Here is a 22,811-nt window from a genome sequence, read left to right as displayed (position 1 = left end):
CTTACACAAAAAACTTAACCAATGTTTCACACAATGTTGCAATGTTAGAAGAAAATGAGAAACAAGGAATTATTCAAATAACTATTCAAATAAAAATACTATTGTTTAGTTTGTCTGCATTTCATACCCCTACTTCCAGTTTCGTCAAACTCACTAGAGTTTGCTAGCATTATAGCGGAACTAAGTTGACTTTCCTATTAAATTAGCCTATATATCATACCTATATGTCATATGATTATCTAAGAACATAACCTGAAGAATTTATGTAACGTATGTATTTCTATTTATGTCCATAGACATTATAGGATGAAAACACTTTGACCGAAAAATTTCAAAATCGTCACTGACGCGTTTTTCTTTTTGAAAGTTGTTAAATCAACATAAATGGTCGCTGTATGGCTGCATAGGTTTTATTTTGAAATTAAAGGAAGTTCCGTTATACTTGTGTGGCGCTTGACGGCAGGCTCGAACCCCTCCCGTCTTCTCTGTCGACAACGGATCCTCCTCCTGCCTCTAGAAACTGCTTTCACCACCACACAAACGACATTTCGGTGGTTCGGTCTGTAGCTCTCCGTCCTCAAATCCCTCATATTTGTGTGTGTGTTTCTGATGATATTTCTTTTTCTGTCGGAGCGTTTGGAGCCCAAACCGAACACAGACTGAGCTGTGTTTTAGGCTACTTCAGTGGGCGGATAAAGTGGAGGAGGGCATCTGGGCCTGGCAGCTCCGAAGAGTCGGCTTGAAAAGACGGAATTAATAATTTCAGGTAAATTTGCTCAAATTTTATTTTCCGCATAACATTCAGTCTGCCCGATAATGGACTCCCTGACGTTAAATTCTGTCCGGCAGCGACTGACGAAGACTGAACAGTTTGGTGTGTGGAAATGACAACACAGAGGAAACGGTAGCTGAATAATAATCCAGCCTAACTCTAGCTATATGTCATATTTTACTGCTATTTTCCGTTTTAGACTTTAATATTATGACTATAATTTTCGATCCTCGCACTTATTTCCGACATAAGAGCTTTCATTTGGTTCATTCGGATACAAATATTTTGGTTTGTTTACATAGCGTAAGTATTGGCATCGAGGCTACCCCCCAGCGACAGGAACCCCATGGTAAATTGTAGAAAGATATTATTAAGAGCAAGAAGAACATTCCTGCATTATTTGTGATTTCTGGGAAAGTATGTAATACCAAGAATGCAGGACTGTCATCCAAAAATATAATTAATTAACACCACAAATACACCATAAGACCTTATATCACTGTTATAGCAATATTATAAATTTTCATCATTAACCTTTGCCTACAACTACTGATTCATGCCTGCACCCGACTGTACCTTTTCATGTGTATTTTATCAATAAAGTGAGCTTATCCTTTCACAGTTAAAGCAAAGTTGCATTTTTGACAGTGAAAATGTGGGTATTTGAGTACCTCAGGTTGAAAAAAGTTGCATTTTGACATGAGTTTTCTTAATATGGCATAATATACATTTATAAACATGGGCTTTTCTGCTAATGGAAGGGCCTTTAGTTCTGCTTGTGTTGAGTCCAAGTCAAAAAAAAAAATGCTTAATGCAAACTTCAAAGCATCTGTTAACTCGGTGAAATGCCCATGCTTGAAAAGATTTGTTTTCAAAGTGATGGTGGCTTTTAAATGACTGTTGACTTATGCCAGTTCCATCAAGATCCTTTTGTGATTTGTGACTTCAGGAGGGCGATAATGGTGACATTCTGCTTGGAAATAAACACTAGGGGATAGACATAACTATGTTTTTTGCAGCCACCGCAAGTGTACGATAAATCCAACACAACACCAATGCACCATCGTATTGTCACCCTGGAAACTGAGATATTAAGGGAATAGATGCCAGATTAAATGGCGTCTTAACTCTTAAAAAAATTGTTAACCTGTAAAATCGTTTTTAGTCTCTTTTCCACTTCCTGTCTGACCTGGATTTACTTCCATCATCCTTCATCTGGAACAACTAGCCACTCAATTATGTGTATGTGTTTCTCTGCATGTGTGTGTATTGACCCATATTCAGATCCAGGCTGTTGGCTGTGAGAGTGTTACAACCCCACAGGACAAAGTAATTATCTTGACAGCCCCCTCCTGGGGCCATATAGCGGTGTTTGTATTGATCTGTCTTTACATTATATCGCATACAGCAGGAAGGTTAGATCTGAGAGTACATAATGTGAATATGTGCAAACACACTCATGCACACTGACACTCGTTCTTGCTTTTTCTCCTGGGATTGCAAGATAAGGATTTCAGGTGAAGTGAATTGTCTCATAGCAGAGTTAAGTTTTTAGATGTGTGAGAGGTTTCCGTTTGAGAAGTTAAAGTGCCGTGTAATGGAACCACAGCGGGTGTTTGTGATTGGCTTGAAATTTCCTGTTTGGGCAAAAGAGTGTGAGCAGAAGCCAGGTTGAGAGTTTTAGGTGAGACCGGGTGAAGCGTTCCTGTTAGCAAATGATTTTATTCCTGTTGAGAATCTGATTTTGTTGCTGCTCAAGTGTTTACTTTTTAGAAAGATGGATGCTGACAAGTTTGATGCTCGCATTTAACTATTTTCTAATCTGCTGTTAAAGGAGCACTACACTTATTTTCCACATTAAAATCAATTTACTAAGAACAGTACTGCTCAGCCTGTGAAAATAGTTGAATAATGTCTTCTGTGGCTCTGGAGGAACATTCCAAAGTCTGATAAAGTAACCCTGCTGATGTCATTAGACATCTGTGGCGCAAACCATGGTGATATCCCACCATGCTTTGCAGCAGAGGTAACTGCACTTACTGATGACCAGCCTCCAAAACACTGTTACTATTGACAACCAAGCCAGCAGCTTGCTATCTCTCTCTCTCTCTTTCTCTCTCTCTCTCCCCCTCTCTCTCATTTATACAACTCCAACTTGTGCAGTGTTTTATTGATATATATATATATATATATATATATATATATATATAGAGAGAGAGAGAGAGAGAGAGAGAGAGAGAGAGAGAGAGAGAGAGATATGTATATATAGATATAGATAGATAAATATGTGTGTATTTTCATGTGTTCACACTTATTTTTGTCTGTCCTTTTGCATGCTTTTCTATGTGTCTGTGTACTTGTGTGTCTTTCAGTGTGTGAGTTTGTTTCCACATATGTATGTGTGAGTAAACGTGTACATGAGTCTATGATTGAATGTGTTTTAATGAGTAGAGCACTATATGTTTCAGTGTGTCTGCCACTACACTGCCACAGGATGGGGATCATGTAGGTGAAGTAGTAATTATTGGGCTTTTTTGGGGTCTGGCTAATTCTAGGGTTTCAGAATGAATACAATTAGTGTGGGCTGAGAGCAGCTTGAACACACAGCTGCACACATTTGTAGCCATATGAATTAACATACACACACACTCACACTCACACTCACACTAACACAAACACACACACGCACACACTGATCAGGAAAGTTATGTGAGCCATGCAAAGAATGTGGTGTGGTGTGAGTTCATTCTCTCACAGCGCATCAAACATCTCTGTAATTTTACGGGTGTGTGGTTGTCATTTTGCAGTAAAACAAAGCTATCTTTTATTTGTGTGTGTGTGTGTGTGTGTGTATGTTTGTGTGAATGCTGTTATCCTGTATGAATGTGTTTGGGTGTCAGAAAGGATGTTTAATCTTATAGGATGGCTACAGGTGTCTTTTACTGTGTGTGTGTTAGTCGAAAAGTGAATGCAACTTGTCTTTGTTCTCCTTCAGTCACATAGACACAATTTACTTAACTTGCTTTTCTCTCTTGTACATTGTCTCTACACAGACACACACACACACTCTATCTATCATTATTCCTGTATGCTTTGGCATCATGCCTTGTCTCCCATCATGCTTTGCAAGGTTGTGTTGGGTGAATGAGACTGGCTCATAATCTGGAGATTAACCAGTGGCATTGTTAGAGCAGCAGCACACAGGGATTATACACACGCGCACACACAGTGTCTCTCTCACTGCGCACACACACACACACACACACACACACACACACGCACACACGCACACATACACGCAAACACACAAACACAGAGGTTACACATTAAAATAAAAAACCTGCAGTTTCATTCATGAAGTCACTTTCCTTCATCTGGTGAACACTCACTGTAAACTCAAGTGGTATCATTTGACAGTGAAGATCGTGAAATATTCATTACACACATGCTGACATACAAACACACACACACACACACTAGTGAGGATCTAAAGAGCACTAGAAGCTCAGGTGATGTTCCACTCTGTTTGCTCTTTATTGTCTCTGAACAGAATCTTAATATGTTATTGTGAGTTTTCTTTTCTGCGTTGCTTACAGTCACTTAACCCTTAAATTCACCTCATGAACCCAAGCTAACCTTAACTTTAAATTTTAACTTAATTTAACACAAAACCCTAGGCTGGCTTCTTTAAGAAATGCAGCGTAGACTGGAATGGTATCATGCTGCTTAAATGTTGTCACTCCTGAAATAGGACTGAAAAGTTTGAAGAAAATAACTATTTGTGATTTTTCTGACAACATTTTTTAATTGCACTTATTTCCCATAAATACATAAAAAAAACAAACTCCAGGCCTTTTGGTGATCTGCATAGCATTGAACAAGATAAGTTTGTATCAAACTAAATCACAAATTTACTAAGTATTTAAGTTAGAAAAGTGGAACAATTAAGCCTTCATTTAGTATTTTATTACATTAGTGGCATTGGCAATACTTCTGTTTAAAAATTGGCATTATGTGTATCAGTAACAGCAACATATTGACAAATTTGTGATTAGTCATGTCTAAAAAAGATATTGGTAAGGATACTGCTGACATCTCTGTACCTTAGCTTCTTCAGTTAACGTTAGCTTCACAGATTAACAGCACAAGCAAGTTTAGAGCCCCAAATCCAGAAGATTCTAAGTCAGTTCTTTCAAGAGGAGGACCTTAAAACAGCGATAAGATCTGCTTAGAAGGTTAAGTGGGAGATTCCAACTACTGTTCACTATCTGCCGGCTGTCAACAACAGCTGGTAACTGTAATCTGAAAGTTATATGACGCAACTATACTCTACTTTGGTAAGCTAATTTTACAGCTTGCTAAGTAATGGTTTTAAAAAGTGCAGTCAAATGCTGTTTTTGGTATAAAAAAATTAATTTTTCAGCTCTGTCCTAAGATATAAGTTCAAAAGGGTTTCCATAATACAAGCTCATAGTAAAAGATTGTTTGTCCACACAAACAAATACACACGCAAATAAGTGGTACAATTAGCGGTTAGTCCCAAGTACAGTCAGCTGTAGTTGTCTGCTGTTCAGTACATCCCATCCTACACAACTCTCACCATCTCCGTGCTTTTCTAAAACAATTTTTAGAGAACAACTCATAATCATAAAAATGAAATTATTACACATGCAGTTTGATTTTTTTTCACTCCTTTCACTGTCAGATTTTGTTTTTAGAGTTTGTTGTTTAATACAGTGCTCCTACTGGGGTTGAACTTGAGACAGACTGTGTAACCTTGTTCCCATTGCCTTGTCTTACCCTGCTTCCTCCTCTAACTTTAAATTGTAGTCTGTATATAAAAACGATTTTCCTTTTTAATCTCAAGTAGAAATCTCTAATTATCTTTCTTTCTTCCTGCTTGGTTAATCATTGTCTGCCAAACAGACATTATCTGCAATTAGTGTCATCAAAGTACATCGAAAGTTCACAGGATATAGTCACGAAAATTGGACCACAGACATTCATGAAGCCTAGAGAGAAAATTGTCAAGTCTTGTCGCTTATTAATTCAGCCATTTCATGAATTCTTTCAGAATTGTTGCTGTACTGATACTCCTCTTAGGTTTTATATTTTATTTTTCATGGTCTTGACTGTATTAGCATAACTAAGGATCTCATTCATCACTATCTGAAAGGCCAGATCAGTTCGAGGCCAGTATCACAGGGATGTTTACACATACACTAATAATCTGGTCTAATCAGATTAATGCAAAACTCCTGCATGAGTGGTGATACATGTAGGTGCTATGGCTGAACAGACTATGACACTACAGAAACTCAGAGAGTACAATTCTAGACAGATGGACAGGAGGTTTCTCAGACGCACCCCACAGCCATGAGCACATGGCACCAAGGATAGAAACTAGATAAAAACAATAGTCATCCCTCGTCAATGCTGCAGAGATGCAGTAAGGCAAAAATTCAATGCCCTATATGTGAATTGAATGGACTTTTACTCCTGGCTGGTAACACCCTAGAGGATTCCAAAGCCATTTTAGGAAATACACTTATTCACTTTCTTACTATATGCCTGTATGTTATGTATAAAGTTACCTTGTCTGCAGCCAGTTAGTTTTGCCTAGTATGAAGACTGGAAACAGATAGAAACAGCTACAGGGGCTTATGTGCCCGACTATTTCTTGGCCGGGCAGAGTAACATCATGTAGTCTTGTCATCTGGCCAAGAAATAGATGGGCACATAACCCCTGTACAACCACGATGTGTCGTTTTAACACTCTGGTTTTTGTATGAATTAAACAAACAAGATATAATATGTTAAAGTACTGAGCTTTAGAGGTGTTGGTAGACATATTTTCCCTAAATTGGACAGAGCAGGGCTTGGTGTTTCCAAGTGTTACTATTCTTTCTGCTAAATTAAGCTAACTGGCTGTTGGCAATAGCTTCATATTTAGTGTACAGCTATGAAAATAGCATCAATTTTTCATCTAACTAAGGGCAAGAAAGTGAATAAGTGCATTTCCCAAAAGGTTGAGATATTCTTTGAATATGAAGGCAACTAGTATTTGTTTAGATATAGAATCTGAGTTCTTTTGTTCTGACTGAATTCCAGCAATCAGAAATTCCAGGTTTAATTAAGCTTAATGCATCACAACACCTGAAGTAGGAGCAAAGATATTCTTTTGCCAACAAATGGCTGACGTACTGAATTTATGAGAAATGCTGCATCTTTGTCTCAAGCTGGGATGTCCCACCTGCCTTGGTAAAAAGACAAGAAAAAGCCCAGGCCAATTTGTTGGATGGTGTGAACAGAAAACACACACACACACACACACACACACACACACACACACACACACACACACACACACACACACACACACACACACACACACACAAAACACATACATTGCAAAACAAGCCACCTTGGGTAGGCAACACCTGTTCCTAAAGGTGTCGGGAGAATGGAAATGCATTTGGAGACTGTTCAGGGGAGTGGTGTTTCATGAGAATGGAAAGCCATAAAACAGATAGAGGAGGAGGAGAGGTGATAATAGAAGGGGAGAAGTTAAAGTCCTGTTGTTCAGTTGTGTAAGACGACCTGACATCCCTAGAAATCTCTCTGTGGTTAAGCATTGCTTTTGTTTTTGTGTTGTTGGGTGTGTTTGCCTGAAGCTGTTGTTGCTTTTATGTGACTGCAGAGTGAAGAGGTAACTGATTCAGAATTCTCTGAATCATGAATTAGTTTTTTCATTTCAATGCAGTTTTTCAAAATTAAAGCAATCGGAATTTGCCAAATTTGGCTCAATATTCAGCATTCAATTTTGTAGTGCAAGAGAAAAGAGGGAAACACTGAACACTTGGAAGCAAATTTTCTCGGCTTTTTAATGATCTAAACAAGAAGATGTCCACGCCTGTTTTGCAATAAGTTGTTTTTCAGACAGATCATCGCTGTGTCATTATTTATGAAAGAATGCATTTTAATTCTTGTCAAAAATTTTCACAATACTAAGAACTAACTCTTTGATTGAGTTTAGAGGTTTATGTTGAAAGTTTTTTTTTCCTTCCAGCCTTTCTATTTTAGAATTATGTAACAGACAGACCAGAGAAGAATGCTAGTGTTGATTTCACAAATACAATGGGGGAAACATTGTATATGTGTGCAGGAGCAGCAGCAGATCATAGTGGCTGGAGGAGCAAAGAGATAGTTAACAGCAGATGGTTATTTTTTCCTAACAAAATTAAAAGGATACAACACTTATAATAATTCTATTAATACTATAAATGATGATTTTTTTTTTTACCTCCATAAAAGGATTATCTATTTTTTTCTTCTGAAGGCCTAAACCCCATCCTAACATTAAATGCATGCAAGTGCGTCAGTAAGCTTAAGATATGCATCTATGCGCATAGTTAAAGATGGTAAGCTACAATGAGATAAACGGCCACATGAACATCATTCAGCAAAAGAAATGCCTGTCTTATGTTGTAGACAGAGATTTTTAACAAACACTTAAGTACACAGACAACAGAGTGACTGTCTACAAACTGAAGAGGCAACAGCATGACTGAAAGAAAGCAGTAACACTGACTAAAATAGCAGTAGATTCCTACTTGGCTTATTATTAACCCTAATCAACATGAGAGCAACCTGGAAAACTGATCATACAATACACATAAATTATCTCCTAAGTGTATCAGCTACTGCTAAATTCCTCCTGCTGATAGCTAAAAGCCATGAGACATGAGCTATCTGGGGCGCACCAGTAGCTCACCTGGTTAAAGGTACGTTCAAATTCCATGTCATCCCCCCTCTATCCCCTGTCTTTCCTGTCTATCTGTCCGCTATCACTGTCATTAAATGGCAAAAAAAATAAAAATGTGTGCTATCTAGTCACAGAATCTGCCCATCTTTGTATTTTAAAGCAAAAAAAAAACATTTTGAAAAACAAAAGCCAATTGATTCAGAGCAAAATTATATAAATTGCTTACTTAACAGCAGCTAATCCAGCAAACCTCCTCTCTCCACCATGTTACTTCTGAAAAAGCATTTATTTTGGTAAACTTCATACCTGTATGGAACAGTTTTTAGGACACATAGCAGCAGAGCAACGCGCTCTAAACACAACATTAACATATTATCACCTATTAAAGTTGATGTAGAGAGTATGTTAGCAAAGACTAACTTTATCAGTCTGTAGTTGGTACTAAGCAAGCAGCACAGTTTTTGCTAAAAACAGCAACAACAAGGTTGATGAGAGCAGTAAGACTTGAAGCAAAACAACAAAGTTGTGGTCTGTACAACCAAAACAATGAGCTGAAAAACACTAACTTCCTTGGTTGAGCTGAGGTTAACTGCAGTGTCTGGTGATAATTTTCTGTGGGTTTTTACCTATGATGTAGCTTTTAAAAAATCAGGGCTGCTCTTGAAAGCATAGTTTATTTCAGGCTTCTCTAGTTCCTGCTTGCTGCTGTGCTTCTGTGTGTGCTTGTTAGCTTCCAGTCAGCATTCACACACAAACTTGTATACACATGTTGGCACACAAAATACTGTTAGCCTAGGTTGCACTAGAGTAGTCTACCTGCTGCTGACTCCACCTCCTGCTAAGTTTGTGTATGTATGTATGTGTGTTTGATTACAATGACGGTGTGAACAATTGATAAGAGGATCATCTATCCTGCACACGGTCTCTGTTTGGTAATTGGAAGACGGATGAAGTGTATTACGTTTGGTGTGACCTCAAGCCAGCCCTCTCACACAAACACACACGTATACACACACACCTACTTTATACAGTATACACCTAGTGTATACCTACCTAGAGTGTCTGGGTGTGCATTTAAGCAGTGGTGTGCGTGTCAGATGAGTTCCTCAGATGAGTGTTTTGTGGCCTGTGGGCTTTGTGTTTGTGTTTGTCATATGGCAAGAGGGCCATAGGGTAATGGTGAACCACGTGCTATGTTTACATCTGCGTGTGTGTGTGTGTGTGTGTGTGTGTGTGTGTGTGTGTGTGTGTGTGTGTGTGTGTGTGTGTGTGTGTGTGTGTGTGTGTTCAGCTGTGAGACAATGCAGCTTTCATACGTAAAAATAATGTCTTTCCTCCAGCTCGCCCTTCGTCTCCTCCATCTTTATCTTCATTCTTTCCATCTTTTCCATGTTTTTCAGACTGTCTTTCTGTGCTTATCATCTGTGGCAAACATTATTCTTGGCTGTTTTTTTTCTGCTGTAAAGACATCAGGAGACTCAACTCGTTTTCACTCAAACAGATAGAGGAGGAGGAGAGGTGATAATATCGTGAATTTATTTCCTCTGTGGCAGCAGAGGAAATAAATAAATAAAATAATTAGGCTGCACCTAACTCTTACAATGGTAGGGGAAACCCTGTCATAATCTTAACTGAGATGTTATTTGTCAGAGATATGAATGACTCCATGTAACTAATATGGCCAGATTTAAAATTTTAATTTTTTAAAGCTAGTATCCTTTGGTCTGTGACAAATTTCTCCTCCGTAATCAATGAAGTCGGGGATCAAAATGTTTTTTGCTTCTATACCATCCATTTCCTGCCACTTATCCAAATCTGAGAGTGGGTTGCAGTGGGAGCCCAAGGTGTTACCAGACCAGATGGGACAGATAATCCCTGCTCCTGTTCTGGATCTACCCTGGGTCCTCCTCACAGTTATATAGGCCCGGAAAAAACTCTACAAGAATGCATCCTGGGGTTGTCCTCAACAGATAGATGAACCAACTCAACTGCGTCCTTTCAAGGCGAAGAAGCAGCGGTTCTTGGATATCCTTACTCATCACAGTGTCCCTCTCGGACACGCTGAGAAAGACTCATTTTGACTGCTTGTAAGTGTGATCTCATTAATTAGGTTATTTCCCAATTCCATAGGTGAGGGCTGGAATTTAGATCAACTGGTAAATTGAGAGCTTGGCCATCAGACTCAGGTTTCTTTTCATCATGACAGTCCAGTGCATCACCCGCATTACTGCTGATGTAACGCCTGTCATTCTCGGGCTCCATTTTCCAGTGCCTCCTAAATAAGACCCTGATGTACTTGAACGTTTGTAAACTTTGGGGCAGGGGCTTACTTCTAGCCCAATCGACCATTTTCTGGACAAATACCATTCCCTCAGACTTTGGTGATCCCCTAATGTTTAATTTAGCCAATACCAGGGGGAGGGTTAACCACCTTGGAATAATGCGTGAACACTCCCAAGTTGGAAAAACAGGTGTTTTTCTTGTTGATTACTTTCCACTGACATTGGATGAATGTAGCATAATGACTTTGTCATCGTCAGGTCAAATTTTTAATGTGTCCGTTACTTTAGTTTAAGACCCAATAATTTCAAAACTAACATTCAGACATTAGCTAATGTTAGCACACTAACATGCTAAACTAAGATGGTGAATATAGTAATCATTATACAGCACTGCTAAAAAATATACATGAGCATTGTTATCATGAGCATGTTAGCATGGTGATGCTAGCATTTAGCTCATAGCACTGCTGTACCTTAGTACAGCCTCACAGAGATGACAGCAAAGACTCTTAGTCTTGTAGACTCTTAGTCTTATCAGTTATTGCAGAATTTGTGTAAATTAGAGCACTTTCCTACACAGTACTGCTAGACTTAGTGGCATGGTATAACAGATTGCAGACCATTTACTGTAGATGTACATGGACTTCTTTTTTTCTCGCTCCCAGTGATGCTAGTAGCCTGCTATCACTTAACATGCCGAAGTGTTTGAATGGTGCATCATAGTCAACAACACAAGTGAGCAAGTCGATAATTCTGGTGTCTGTGATCTCGTCACTTAACCAGTAAACTGACCAGTAAGACTCTCAAACTGTCTCACTTCAGGCTCATTTCTCTTTAAATCTCTCCTATGAAAGATAATGAAAATGTTCTCACTTCTTCCTCTTTTCTTCCCACCTCTCTTTATCACCAGAAAGCATTTTTTCAGCCATGGTCGTTTGTAATTTCTTATTAAAATTAACATTGCCACCTTTTGTATGCTCACAGACATACACAGGGTTATTTCAGCTCACCCCTCTGGGTCAGTCATGCTGAAGCTCCTTTTTAGTTTTCTCTAGATCAAAACAAAGGGTCATTCAGTGGAAAGCGCCCACTGCACTGGGCAGCAGCACTGATGCTCTGTTTGTGTGTTCTCATATTCACACAAACACATGCTTGTGACTCAGTAGGGTTCAGTTGAAATGGCTGCTAGAAGTCTGTTGACATTGGTAATAGTTTTGTAATGAGGCTGAAGATAATCTTGGATTTTAACTTTTGCATGTCAAAAGATGAATCCAACTTTTCTTCTTGACAGGGTGGAAAAGAATCTGGAACATAGAATCTAGATACTCTTGCAACAAGGGAAATACAGGGTATATTAATTTAGTGGAAAATTGCACAATCGTGTATTGCATTTAAAGCTGGAAAACCATTTACAGTGCTAAAATACAATAAGTTCACAGAAACTAGATTCACTGTGAAATTGTCCAGAAGTTGCTTATTTAAGAAGGATTCACAACTGTGGTACTCAGAGATAACAGATGCAAGGATTCATCCACCCTGTAGGCTTTAGGGAGATGACAACCTTTGGGGCTACCGGTCTTTGAAGCCTTTGTAGTGTGTATATCATGTAGGACAGACAGTGGTGCTTGTGTGTGTGCTACTGTGATATGATAACAGTGATGTAAGTGGGCCTGAGGTTGTGCAAAACGTCATACTCATCTCTTATCCTAAAACCAGACATTTGTAAATGAGGAAAAATCAAAAGTGAGCACCTGTGTGTGCTCAGATTTTACCTTTTGGCTTTTCAGCTGAGCTGTAGTTTTTCAACTAAACTGCTTCACTGTTTTATATAAAATTGTGATTTCCATTATGTGGTGTGTTTGTTTGCAGCTAGCAGGCTGTGAATGTGGGAGAAACCAGTCAATGAGAGGCATTTACAGATAAAGGACACTTGAAAATTGAATTAATACACAATTTGCAAAGAAAACAAATGCTGGGAAACCGCTTTTTTGTTAGATAATAGTGATGATGCGGAAGATGTTTGGTGATGAGCTAAGCCTCTGAGTCAAACAAGGTGTAAAACAGTGACAAACTTAAGCTAACGTCAGGTACTGCCAAAGGGTGGAGGATGATTCTAGAAATTTATGTTTTAATTGTTGCCTTCATGACTTAAAAGATATGGTCAAAAAAGCCCATGAAAGGACCAAAACCAACAATGTCTTGGTTCCCTACCATGCCTGTTTTTTTTTTAAAAGGCTACCTAATTTCCTAACACAGCTGGGCATTTTAGTTTTCAGCAAATGTCACTCAAAAAGGAGTAAATGGTGCATTTGTTTGGGGCTATTCTTGGCTGTGGCTGTGTGTGTGTTCATAGTAATGAAGAAACATGTCACCCAGTGTAATACTGTGGCTCATTGATGTATTTTTAATAGTTTTTGAACAACAATGGGGCTGTATGGCACAGAAGAGTAAGAGATATATCAGGCTTTTGCTAGGTATTTATTATATTTCAAAAGGGGAACTTAATTTTTCCCTATACAGGCAATATTTTTTTTATTTGATCAATTCATTATTGGTTTTAGTCTTTTGTTGAAAATTAGAAAAATATAGGATATCGCCAGCTTTATCTTTTAACATTCAGTCATTTAGGCTGCTTCAGAGTGCAGTATTATATATGTTCACTTTGTTAGGTGAACTACTGTCCAATAAAACATACATATGCAATGCCTACTCCAAAAAAGTGATTGAAACAAATCCACATAGCACTTGCATATCCTGAAATAGCTGCGATTAAACAGGTTTCACAACATTTCAGTTTATAAACTAAGATAAATAAGTTTTGGCATTGTTCACACTCATTCTTGATTACATGCTACATTCAGGTCATATTGAATGAAGCAGAAACGGAAGAGTGAAACAGCATTTTTATGTCATTTTTTTTTTGAGCACATGTCCAAAGTCATTTTAGATTATTAATTTAGAGTCAACCACAAACTATAGTAGGAACTTCTCACTTCTTTAAATATAGCTGACTTCAAAAATGTGAATAGAACTGATATTACTGATGCCTTAGACGGCAGACATTAATAGATTTGTTGCCATTTTATTTAGCAGCTAGGTGTGTTGAAGAGAGCCCTAAATTTGCGACTTTAACAGGAATTGGAAGTGGTTTGTGAAAAGATTTTACGTATCCTACTTGTAATAATTTCAAGGAGGTTGATATTAATGTTATTAATATTCAAGCAAACTGCTTATGTATACAGTATATTAGACACAATAGTCGTCTTAGCCTTCCAGTCCATAAGCAGTAAATTAAAACAGCTAGCTCTTTAGAATAAGCAAACTGTCATCTGCCTGAAATGAAAGGCAGACGACAGTTTGGACTCAACTCCCATTTCATTAAGGGTACAATGTTGTCAATACATCGTGGGTACACCATTGCAGAGGGTTTTTAACCTGTATAACTGTATGTTGTTGGACAGCATGGCTCCCAGCATCTGCATATTGTTGCCAAATTTTACACATGATCAGCAATCGGTAGTCATCTTGTCAAAAATGAAAAAAACCAAGGCCCAGGCTAAAAATGACTGGTGTTATCCTTTAACTGAGCAGACCCACAAACCCTAAAAGGCTATATTACTCATATATGGCTATATGAACATAAGCAATGATAAATAGGTTTCTTTGACTCATGAGCTCATTTTCCCTTCAGGCTCTGTTGGGCTCCTTCATTTCCGTTCTCCAAAAGGAAAGCGATGATTCTGTCTCTTAAAAGTGGGTGTGATTCTCATATGAGAGGGTCTACTTTGCATAACAGTTTTAACAACATTAACTGTTGTTTTCCTTTTGAGAAGACAGCAGTGCCAGTGATTGTTCAACCTTCCTTTCAACTCTCCCTTTGTTCTTTTTTCCACTTGCTTTTGCTCCAATTTTGTCAGTTCTTTAAACTTTTATGGAACTGACAGAATTACTGGAGGGCTATTTTTTTTTTAACCTAACGTGGTGTGTGTTACTTATCTATAGTGGTATCAGTGTTTGTACATGAGCTCGGGCTCTCAATCCTGAGGCTGAGGCTGAGGAAACCTTGCATGCACGTATTGGACATGTCTGGTTCCACTTTAAATAGATGCTTAGGATGAGTTGCTCGTCTTCTGTTGCATTTCTGATATTGGTGTGTTTCCCCTAACATTCTCTGCTCAAGCAGAGCAGAGGAGAGACAGGTTGACAAGTCGTTATCTTTAGTGCAATAAAAGCTTTCCAACAAGTGTTAAATCCCTCTAAAACCAACAATGGACAGACGTCTCCCCAAACATCTGAAAGTCAGGCAAAAATATCAGTGTTTTTTTAAACGCATGCAATCTGGCAACAGTGGTGAGTATGCTGGCAGCTCTGCTGCTGTTACAGATGCACCCCCTGGACAAGCATAGAATGTCACAGGTTTGACCCATCTTGGCTGTCAGAGAGGAAATACTCCTCCTGGCTCTACAAGACCGATATTGACCGATAAGATCAGTGAAATAGTTCGAAACCATTTGGAGGAATGTGTATCACATCACATGATCCACTCCTGGTTGAAATTATTGGCACCTCTGAATTTTAGGCACAGAAATTAGAATATCTTCATAAATAAATGCAGATTAAGCAATTTTGTGTGCTCAAAATATTTTAATAAAATGTTCAAGGTTACTGAAAAAAAGAAAGTTAAAAACTGTCAGATTTCAGCTCTCTCCAAAGGTTTTCAATGGGATTTAGGTCAGGACTCATTGCTGGCCAGCTTAAAACAGTTCATCTTTTCCTTTTCAACAATTCTTTTCTGCTGCTGGATATGTGCCTTGGGTCATTGTCCTGCTAGAAAGACCCAAGACCTTCGTCTGAAACCCAGTTTTCTAACACGGGGTAACACATTTCACTCTAAAATGCCTTGTTAATCTTCTGATTTCCTCAGTCTCCTCACACGATAGTACCTCCACCATGTTTTACTGTAAGTAATGTGTTCTTTTCCTTATGTGCTTCATTTTGTTGCCTATAAACAAACTGATGCACTGCATTCCCAGAGAGCTCTACTATGGTTTCACCTGTCCTTGGACCATTATCCCAGAAAGACTTTGGCTTATCTGTGAAAGTTTTTGCAAACATTAGTCTTGCCTTCTTGTGCCTTTCTTTCTAAATTGGTGTCCTCCTTGCCATCTGCCCATGTAGTCCTACTTGGTTTATTATGCGGTGTATGGTATGGGCTAAACCACCTCTCCCGATTGCTCCAGGTCCTGGTGTTTTTTCCACAATCTGCATCAACCTTCGCAGGCTTCTCTTATTGAGTTTCTTCTTAGCATCATGTCCTGGAAGAGTCTTACCAGTTTTATGATTGTTAAACTTCTTGTTAACATTTCAAACAGTTGAAACAGAGATTTCAATATCTTTGGCGATTACCTTGTAGCGTTTGGAATTGTTGTATTTTTCGATAATAGCATTTCTGATCCTCTCAGACAGCTCTCTTGTCTTTGCCATCGTGAAAAAGATTTTCCTGCAGCAAAACCATCATTCATTTGTTAATTCAGGTCATGTATACACTGAAAATTAAGCACTGGTGAGTCTTTTTTTTTTTTTAATTTTGTTTGAAGAACTAATTTAAATTAATAAAAAGGGTGCCAATAATCATGTCATGTTTTACGTCTTTTTTTTTAAAGTTCACTTTATGAAAGCATTTTGCTGTTGTTGTTCAGTAACTGTGGACATTTTATTAAACATTCTGATTATACAAAATAGTTCATTTGCATTTATTTCTGAAGATATTCTAAATTTTGTACTTAAAATTTAGGGATGCCAATAATTTCAACCAGGACTGTACACTAAACACGGAACTATTCATAGAAAAACAACTCCATAGTGCTCCTTGGAGTCAAAAACTCCACAGGGAACCTTTAACACCAAAAAGTACTTGTGTTACCAAATTAATCAAGATTTAAATCTTATGGTTACATAAGATGGTTACTTATGGTTTAAGGAACACACATGCATGCTTGAGTTTAGGAAACAGACACACACACACACACACACACACACACACACACACACACACACAAACACACTGTTATTTGTTTTATTTAGGGAAAACACTTTTTACCAGTTATGAACATGTACTTGATCACGTTTAGATTTGAACTTATAATTTTAGTATTTTTTATAATTTCATCTGTTTATTAGAGTATTCAGTGGAGAGATCACAGTAAACGTGGGGAGAGAGAGAAGAGGTCCCTGGTCAGACTTGAACCAGAGACATTACGGTTCATGATCAGCACCTTTAACCTCTAGGCTTCCAGATCTCCCCAATTTGGCTAATACATAGTTAACAACTAAGACGTAGGAACCTCACACAATGACTAACATCATGGGAACACTACTGGATTAGGTTGAATGCAGGGAACACTTCAGACTTCATAGCTAATTAAATTCTGTAATTACAAAGGGAATACAAACTTAATGGCCAGCTGTATTTGGGTAAGACACTCACTTGGTCACCTGCAGAGTTAATGTGTTCAATTCCTAAATCTGTCATAAACACAAAATGTAGCTACTGAAAACAAAAACCCAATGTAGAGTTGGACCACCACCACCCTCAGTGAGCCTAACTCTCTCTCTCTCTCTCTCTCTCTCTCTCTCTCTCTCTCTCTCTCTCTCTATGCCTGCAGTCACTCGGGTGATTTCATGGCTCTTAAACAAACACAAAGACTCCATTATGGCTCCGCTCACCAAAATAAACTCACTTTCTTGTTCCTATCCTTCTCTTCCTCCCCGTCTTTGTGTTCTTCTTCTTCCTCCCAATGTTTCTCTTCCTTTTTAAGTTCACACTTTCACACACATCTCTGAGACTGAATATAAAACCAGACTTTAAGTCTCATTACATCACTCTGAAATGTGATTGGAAAGTAGAAGAGAAGAGAATGAGAAAGGAAGGTGAGATGAAATAGGAAGGTGGTGGTGGTGGCGATGGTGTATGTGAGTGTGTTTGTGAGAGAAAGAGAGATCATTAGCCCAGTAATTAGGCCCTGTTGCCTGTTTCCCCCTTTGAAGTGTCCTCCTTCGTACTATTCACAATACACTTGGGAGGCCTCCAGGAGGGTGCAGAGGAGTGATGGAGTGGGGGTTGTGGGCAATGTGGGTCAATATGTGTGTGTAAGAGAATTTGTGGAGATGTTGATGATGAAAGAGAGACAGAGAGAGAGAAAGAAAAACGGGGTCTTAGTTATCTCTTTATGTCTCTCTGTTGTTAGCAGATTATCATGTTGAATTCCCCCCTCACACACATCATTCATATGTGCCAGATGCTATACTCTCAATATACACACAGACGTCACATGAGTCTCTTTGGTAGGGGTTACTGCAGAGATAAAACCCGGCGCTGTTACACTCCTCTGTAAGGGAGACAAAGGGCACTTATCTCACATATAGTGAGTGTGTGTGCGTGTATGAGGGAGAGAATTTGTGAATGTGTTTGTGTGAGAGTGTTTTACAAGCAAGTAATTTTATATTTGTATTCTGATTTTTAAAAGCTTGATTTTTAGTCCCATTAGATTAAATTTTATGTGTTGTTTTTTTCCTTCACTGGATTGTCTGATAGCTTTTGTGTGTGTCTGTGTGTCGGGGGGGACGCGTCATCAGATCTTCATGCCAATAGTGCCAGAAAAGTCAGCATGACACAATCCCCCTCCACAAGTGGGCTAATCACACACAGGTTACAGGACGGACAACACATCCACTTTGTAGACTGGGAGAGTGGAAATTGTTTAGAAAAGTGCTATATAATATAATAAATGAAAAGAATGGGCATAACAGAAATGACTCGCAGTAAATGCAAGTTTCATCATAGTTGCTTCTTAGCTCGGTCAATTTTGAGGCCATATTTGTTTTTAAGCAAATACCTGTATTTGGTGAGTGAGAGCGAGTGTGTTTGTCAGCTGGTCATCTTTGCAAACTGTTTTACTGTTTTTCTGTGTTCTCATGACTTGAGTGTCTTTTTCTCATGCTACATTACCAGTGGATAGAGTATTGGAATTTGTGACTCAAGTAGAAGTGCTTTTACTTGATTTACTATTGGCTGATATGTCAATATATACTGTAAGAAGATAGAAATGTGTCAATCTTCCAATATTTTGCTATACTAATTACATTGAGGTAGCTGCTTTTAATATCACTGGTGGTATTGGGTTACTGTCACAAATCAAGGAACAGGACTGCTTTATGGTAATATTGGGCCTTTTGAATTTTTACACCAATGAGATGAAGTACCTCGATTAATGAAAGTACCAGTGATATATAAAAGAGTGCTCAACTGGTTTAGCACTCTACACTCCTATAACATTGTCGAACTCATGATGACAGTTTAAATAAAATTAGGCTAACTTTCTAGCTCCACACCTCCACATTTTTTTCTTTTTAAAAGTTGATGTCTTCAGACCCAATCAGTCCGATTTACATCTAGAACCACAAAAAGCTTTATAAAACTTTTAAAAAATATGCAGCAGTACTCTCCTACACTTGTAAACGCACTTTGATGTGTAGAATCAAGGGGAGTTCCCCTTTAATTGAGTGGATTAGCCAAAAACATTTGGTTATTTTAGTTTATTACGCTTCATCATTATTTTGATATTAAGTTACATGTTTTATGATGGAAGATTTTACTTATACTACCCCCTCAACGTGACTTAAATATTACATTTCATCAGCAGATGAAATTTACTCCTCTGTCATGGAACTCAGTGTTCAAACCTTCCATGCTTCTGAGCATTTTTAGGACTTATCTTCCATGTTTGCTTAAAAGTTGAGCTTGATAGTTCATTCTGGGCCTTGGAACAGCAGATGTCTCTGGGTTAGTTATAGGCATTGAAACTAACATTTTCTTGAAATAAATAAGATCGATAATCAGATATGTATTACTAAAAATAAAAGCCATAATATAATCAATAACATCTCATTTTAGTGGTGCCAGTAAACTGCAATTCTGAATAGTTACTTTCAGAAATTTGCTTTGCTTGTGACTGTTACACCACTAAATTAGTCTGCAACAACTCTTTCTGATTTGTTCTTTGAAAAGTCACTAAATTCACTTGTGAATTTGGTAAGACCTTTATTAAACTGCCGAGCATAATATCCCAATAGAGTGGGACAATAGTGTGGAACCATCATACTCTATAACATTCACTATAACTCACTATAACACCATCATTCCACATGTCCACAACAGGCTATTAAAGACCTCTCATGAAATTGCAGCATATAATAAAGGTTTTTAAACTTGATAGCACCAAATACCTAAGAATTTAAGAATTTTTAGAATTGTGTTCAGTGTGTTCAGCAGTCTAATACATACTGTGTTGGCAATATAAAGAACTCGTCAAAAGATACCTACAGTGCAATTAATATTTATGAAATTAAATCTTTTAATTAGCAAATTCCTCTTCCGACAGCCTGTTGGGCTTTAATTAGACCAACTGCACCCAGCTGAGAGGAAATTCAGATGGTTAGGGCAGGGGTCAGCTTGTTTTGCGCTGAGGATCAGGAGCGGGTGGGGCATTTCTGCTGCTGCTTCCTCAGTGCATTTCCTCCACTCACATACACATACATACAGTATTTGTACACACACACTACACACACTTGCATGGCCTGGTAACACAGCAACACAATGAGCAGGCACTGGCCTGAGGCAGATTGAGAAAGGTGTTTCCTGTGACCTGGACGACTGCATCAACACAAACACATTCGCCTGGAACGACACTCGCATGTGTTTGTAGACGTGAGTGTGCTTTCGGTTGACGAATTTGACTATCTCTTCATTCAATTAGAAATCATTAATCTCTCCCTGTCTAAATGTGTGAATATGAGTGTAAGGGAAAACAGCTTTATTTAACTGTGATATTCATCCTTTATTAATGCTTTGCTCAGGGTTTATTCATGTGCTGTTCAAGCATTTGCAGAGTGAATGAATATTGGATTAAAAGCAGCTTTATGGTACTTTGTTGAGTTTTTCAAGATGGCAGCATAGATTGAAAACTCACCCAGTCAATTTAATAGAAAAAACTCCACCAAAAAAACCCCAAAAACCATGAAGAGGGAAAAGAAAAGAAAACAACAAACGGCATCAAAATCAGCTAGAGGAGGATGGAATCTCTCAGCGAGGACAGGGACTTTACTACTGATAAAGCTATCCAAAACTTATGCGGATATGAGGATACAAAACCTGAAAATGGAACTCAAACAGGAAACTATTGGACTTCAAAAGTGACTTCAGAAATGACATTAAGCAGGAGATCAGAATTAAAACCGCTTCAAGACGGAGATAAATCAAAAGTTACAAAGTGTCAACGGGGATGTCCGAAGCAGAGCAATGGTTGGAGGAAACAACGACAGCTAACACTGAGTTAAGGGAGGCTCTGCTTTATTCTCTCAGACAACAGAAACTCCCTCAAGCCAAAGTAACAGACCTAGAAGGATGGTCACCCTGTTATAACATCCGCATATATGGCATTAAGGAAGGCACAGAAGGAACTCAATGCTAACATTACTTTACTTGAAGATGAAGCTGACACTCAGCAGGAATGCTGAACTGGAAATCCAGCGAGCCCACTGGTCAATCGGCGCTAAACCATTGAGATGGAAGATCCATTATGGTTAATTTACATACATTTGACATCAAAGACAAAATGCATTAAAAAGCCTGGTCAAAGAAGATCACATGTGAGGGAAAAGTGGTCGTGTTTTCACACGACTTTCCTACCGAAGTGACCAATAAACTGTGAGTGTACAAAGAGTGTACTTATACAAAGGTATAAAATTGGTCTTTTTTTCACACGCTGTTAAAATTATAGAATAAATCCTACCGCAGTAAAAATTGGTATACCTACAATACCTTCCGACTACTAATCTGTGTTCAAACAGGTAGACACATATATACACGCCTTTACCCCCCCCCCTCTCTTTGTGAAGATGGCAGGGCAGAGTAGGGCCCTGAAGTTGGAAGTCAATGTTACAGTGGTTCCTAATGTTCTTGTTAATATTATTTCTTACTGTCACAGTCCATATGTTTATGTTGCTGAGGCGTAGATTGAACTGTTCTTATGGGGTACAGTAACTTCAGAGTAGCTTTGTGGAATGTGAATGTCTTAAATAATCCAATTAAGAGGAGTACAGTAATGACAAAAATGAGAAGGGAAAATAACCAAATTTTATTCCTACAGGAAACCCACCTATCTCAAATTGAGCATGCAAATTTTTTAAAAATTGGGTATAAGAACACATTTTACGGCACATTTAAAACAGGTCACAAAAGAGGAGCTGCAATACTAATACATATCTGTTAATTTTGAATTAGGAAGATCTGGGATAGTGAGGGCAGATATATTCTAGTGCAAGGCAAAATAGAAAATAAATTGACGACCCTTCTTTATTTTTATCTACCTCCACAAAGCGATAAAAATATTATGAAAAAGGTTCTGGAACTGATTTCTTCAAAATTGTAAAACATATTTATCTGTTCAGGAAAATTATTACAGTAATAAATGGCAAATGTGATACCTTTTACAGTTAAGTACATAAAGTGGAGTCCTTTTGGACCCCATTGTAAGTACTTGGACATTGACACGATTTTTGTAATTTTCCCTCTGTACACCACCACAATGGATCTGGAATAAAGCCATCAAGATGTGATTGACGTTTGGATTTTCAGCGGTTTAACAAAAATGTTGCATTAACTAGGAATTCCAACCATTTTTATACATAGTCCCTCATTTTCAGAGGCCCAAAAGTAATTGAACAGTTGACTGACAATCATTTTCATGGCCAGGGGTGGCCTATTCCCTTCTTATTTCATGACAAATTAAGCAGATAAAAGGTCTGAAGTTGAGTCAAGTATTGAATTACGATTTGGTAGCTGTTAATGGGCATTCTCAATATGTAAATTAGGTAATTATGGAACCTAATAGAATAATAAAATTAATGGTACAGGCATACACTGGTAGTTCTA

The 22,811-nt window shown here is 38.2% G+C and overlaps 1 protein-coding gene across 1 annotated transcript in view; it reads left to right on the top strand.

Annotated features, from left to right (window-relative positions):
• The first annotated feature begins 468 nt into the window (after window positions 1-468).
• Window positions 469-22,811, top strand: part of LOC120800797 (cyclin-dependent kinase 17) — a 48,990-nt gene continuing 26,647 nt past the window's right edge. The window contains exon 1 of the mRNA XM_040147160.1: window positions 469-766. The gene's annotated coding sequence lies outside the window, so the exon portion shown is untranslated. The remainder of the gene's footprint in view (window positions 767-22,811) is intronic.

Source organism: Xiphias gladius, chromosome 2 (genome assembly GCF_016859285.1).
Source record: "Xiphias gladius isolate SHS-SW01 ecotype Sanya breed wild chromosome 2, ASM1685928v1, whole genome shotgun sequence".
Taxonomy (NCBI): domain Eukaryota; kingdom Metazoa; phylum Chordata; class Actinopteri; order Istiophoriformes; family Xiphiidae; genus Xiphias; species Xiphias gladius.
The sequence above is the reverse complement of the archived record's forward strand: the minus strand, read 5'-3'. Positions and strand labels throughout refer to the sequence as shown.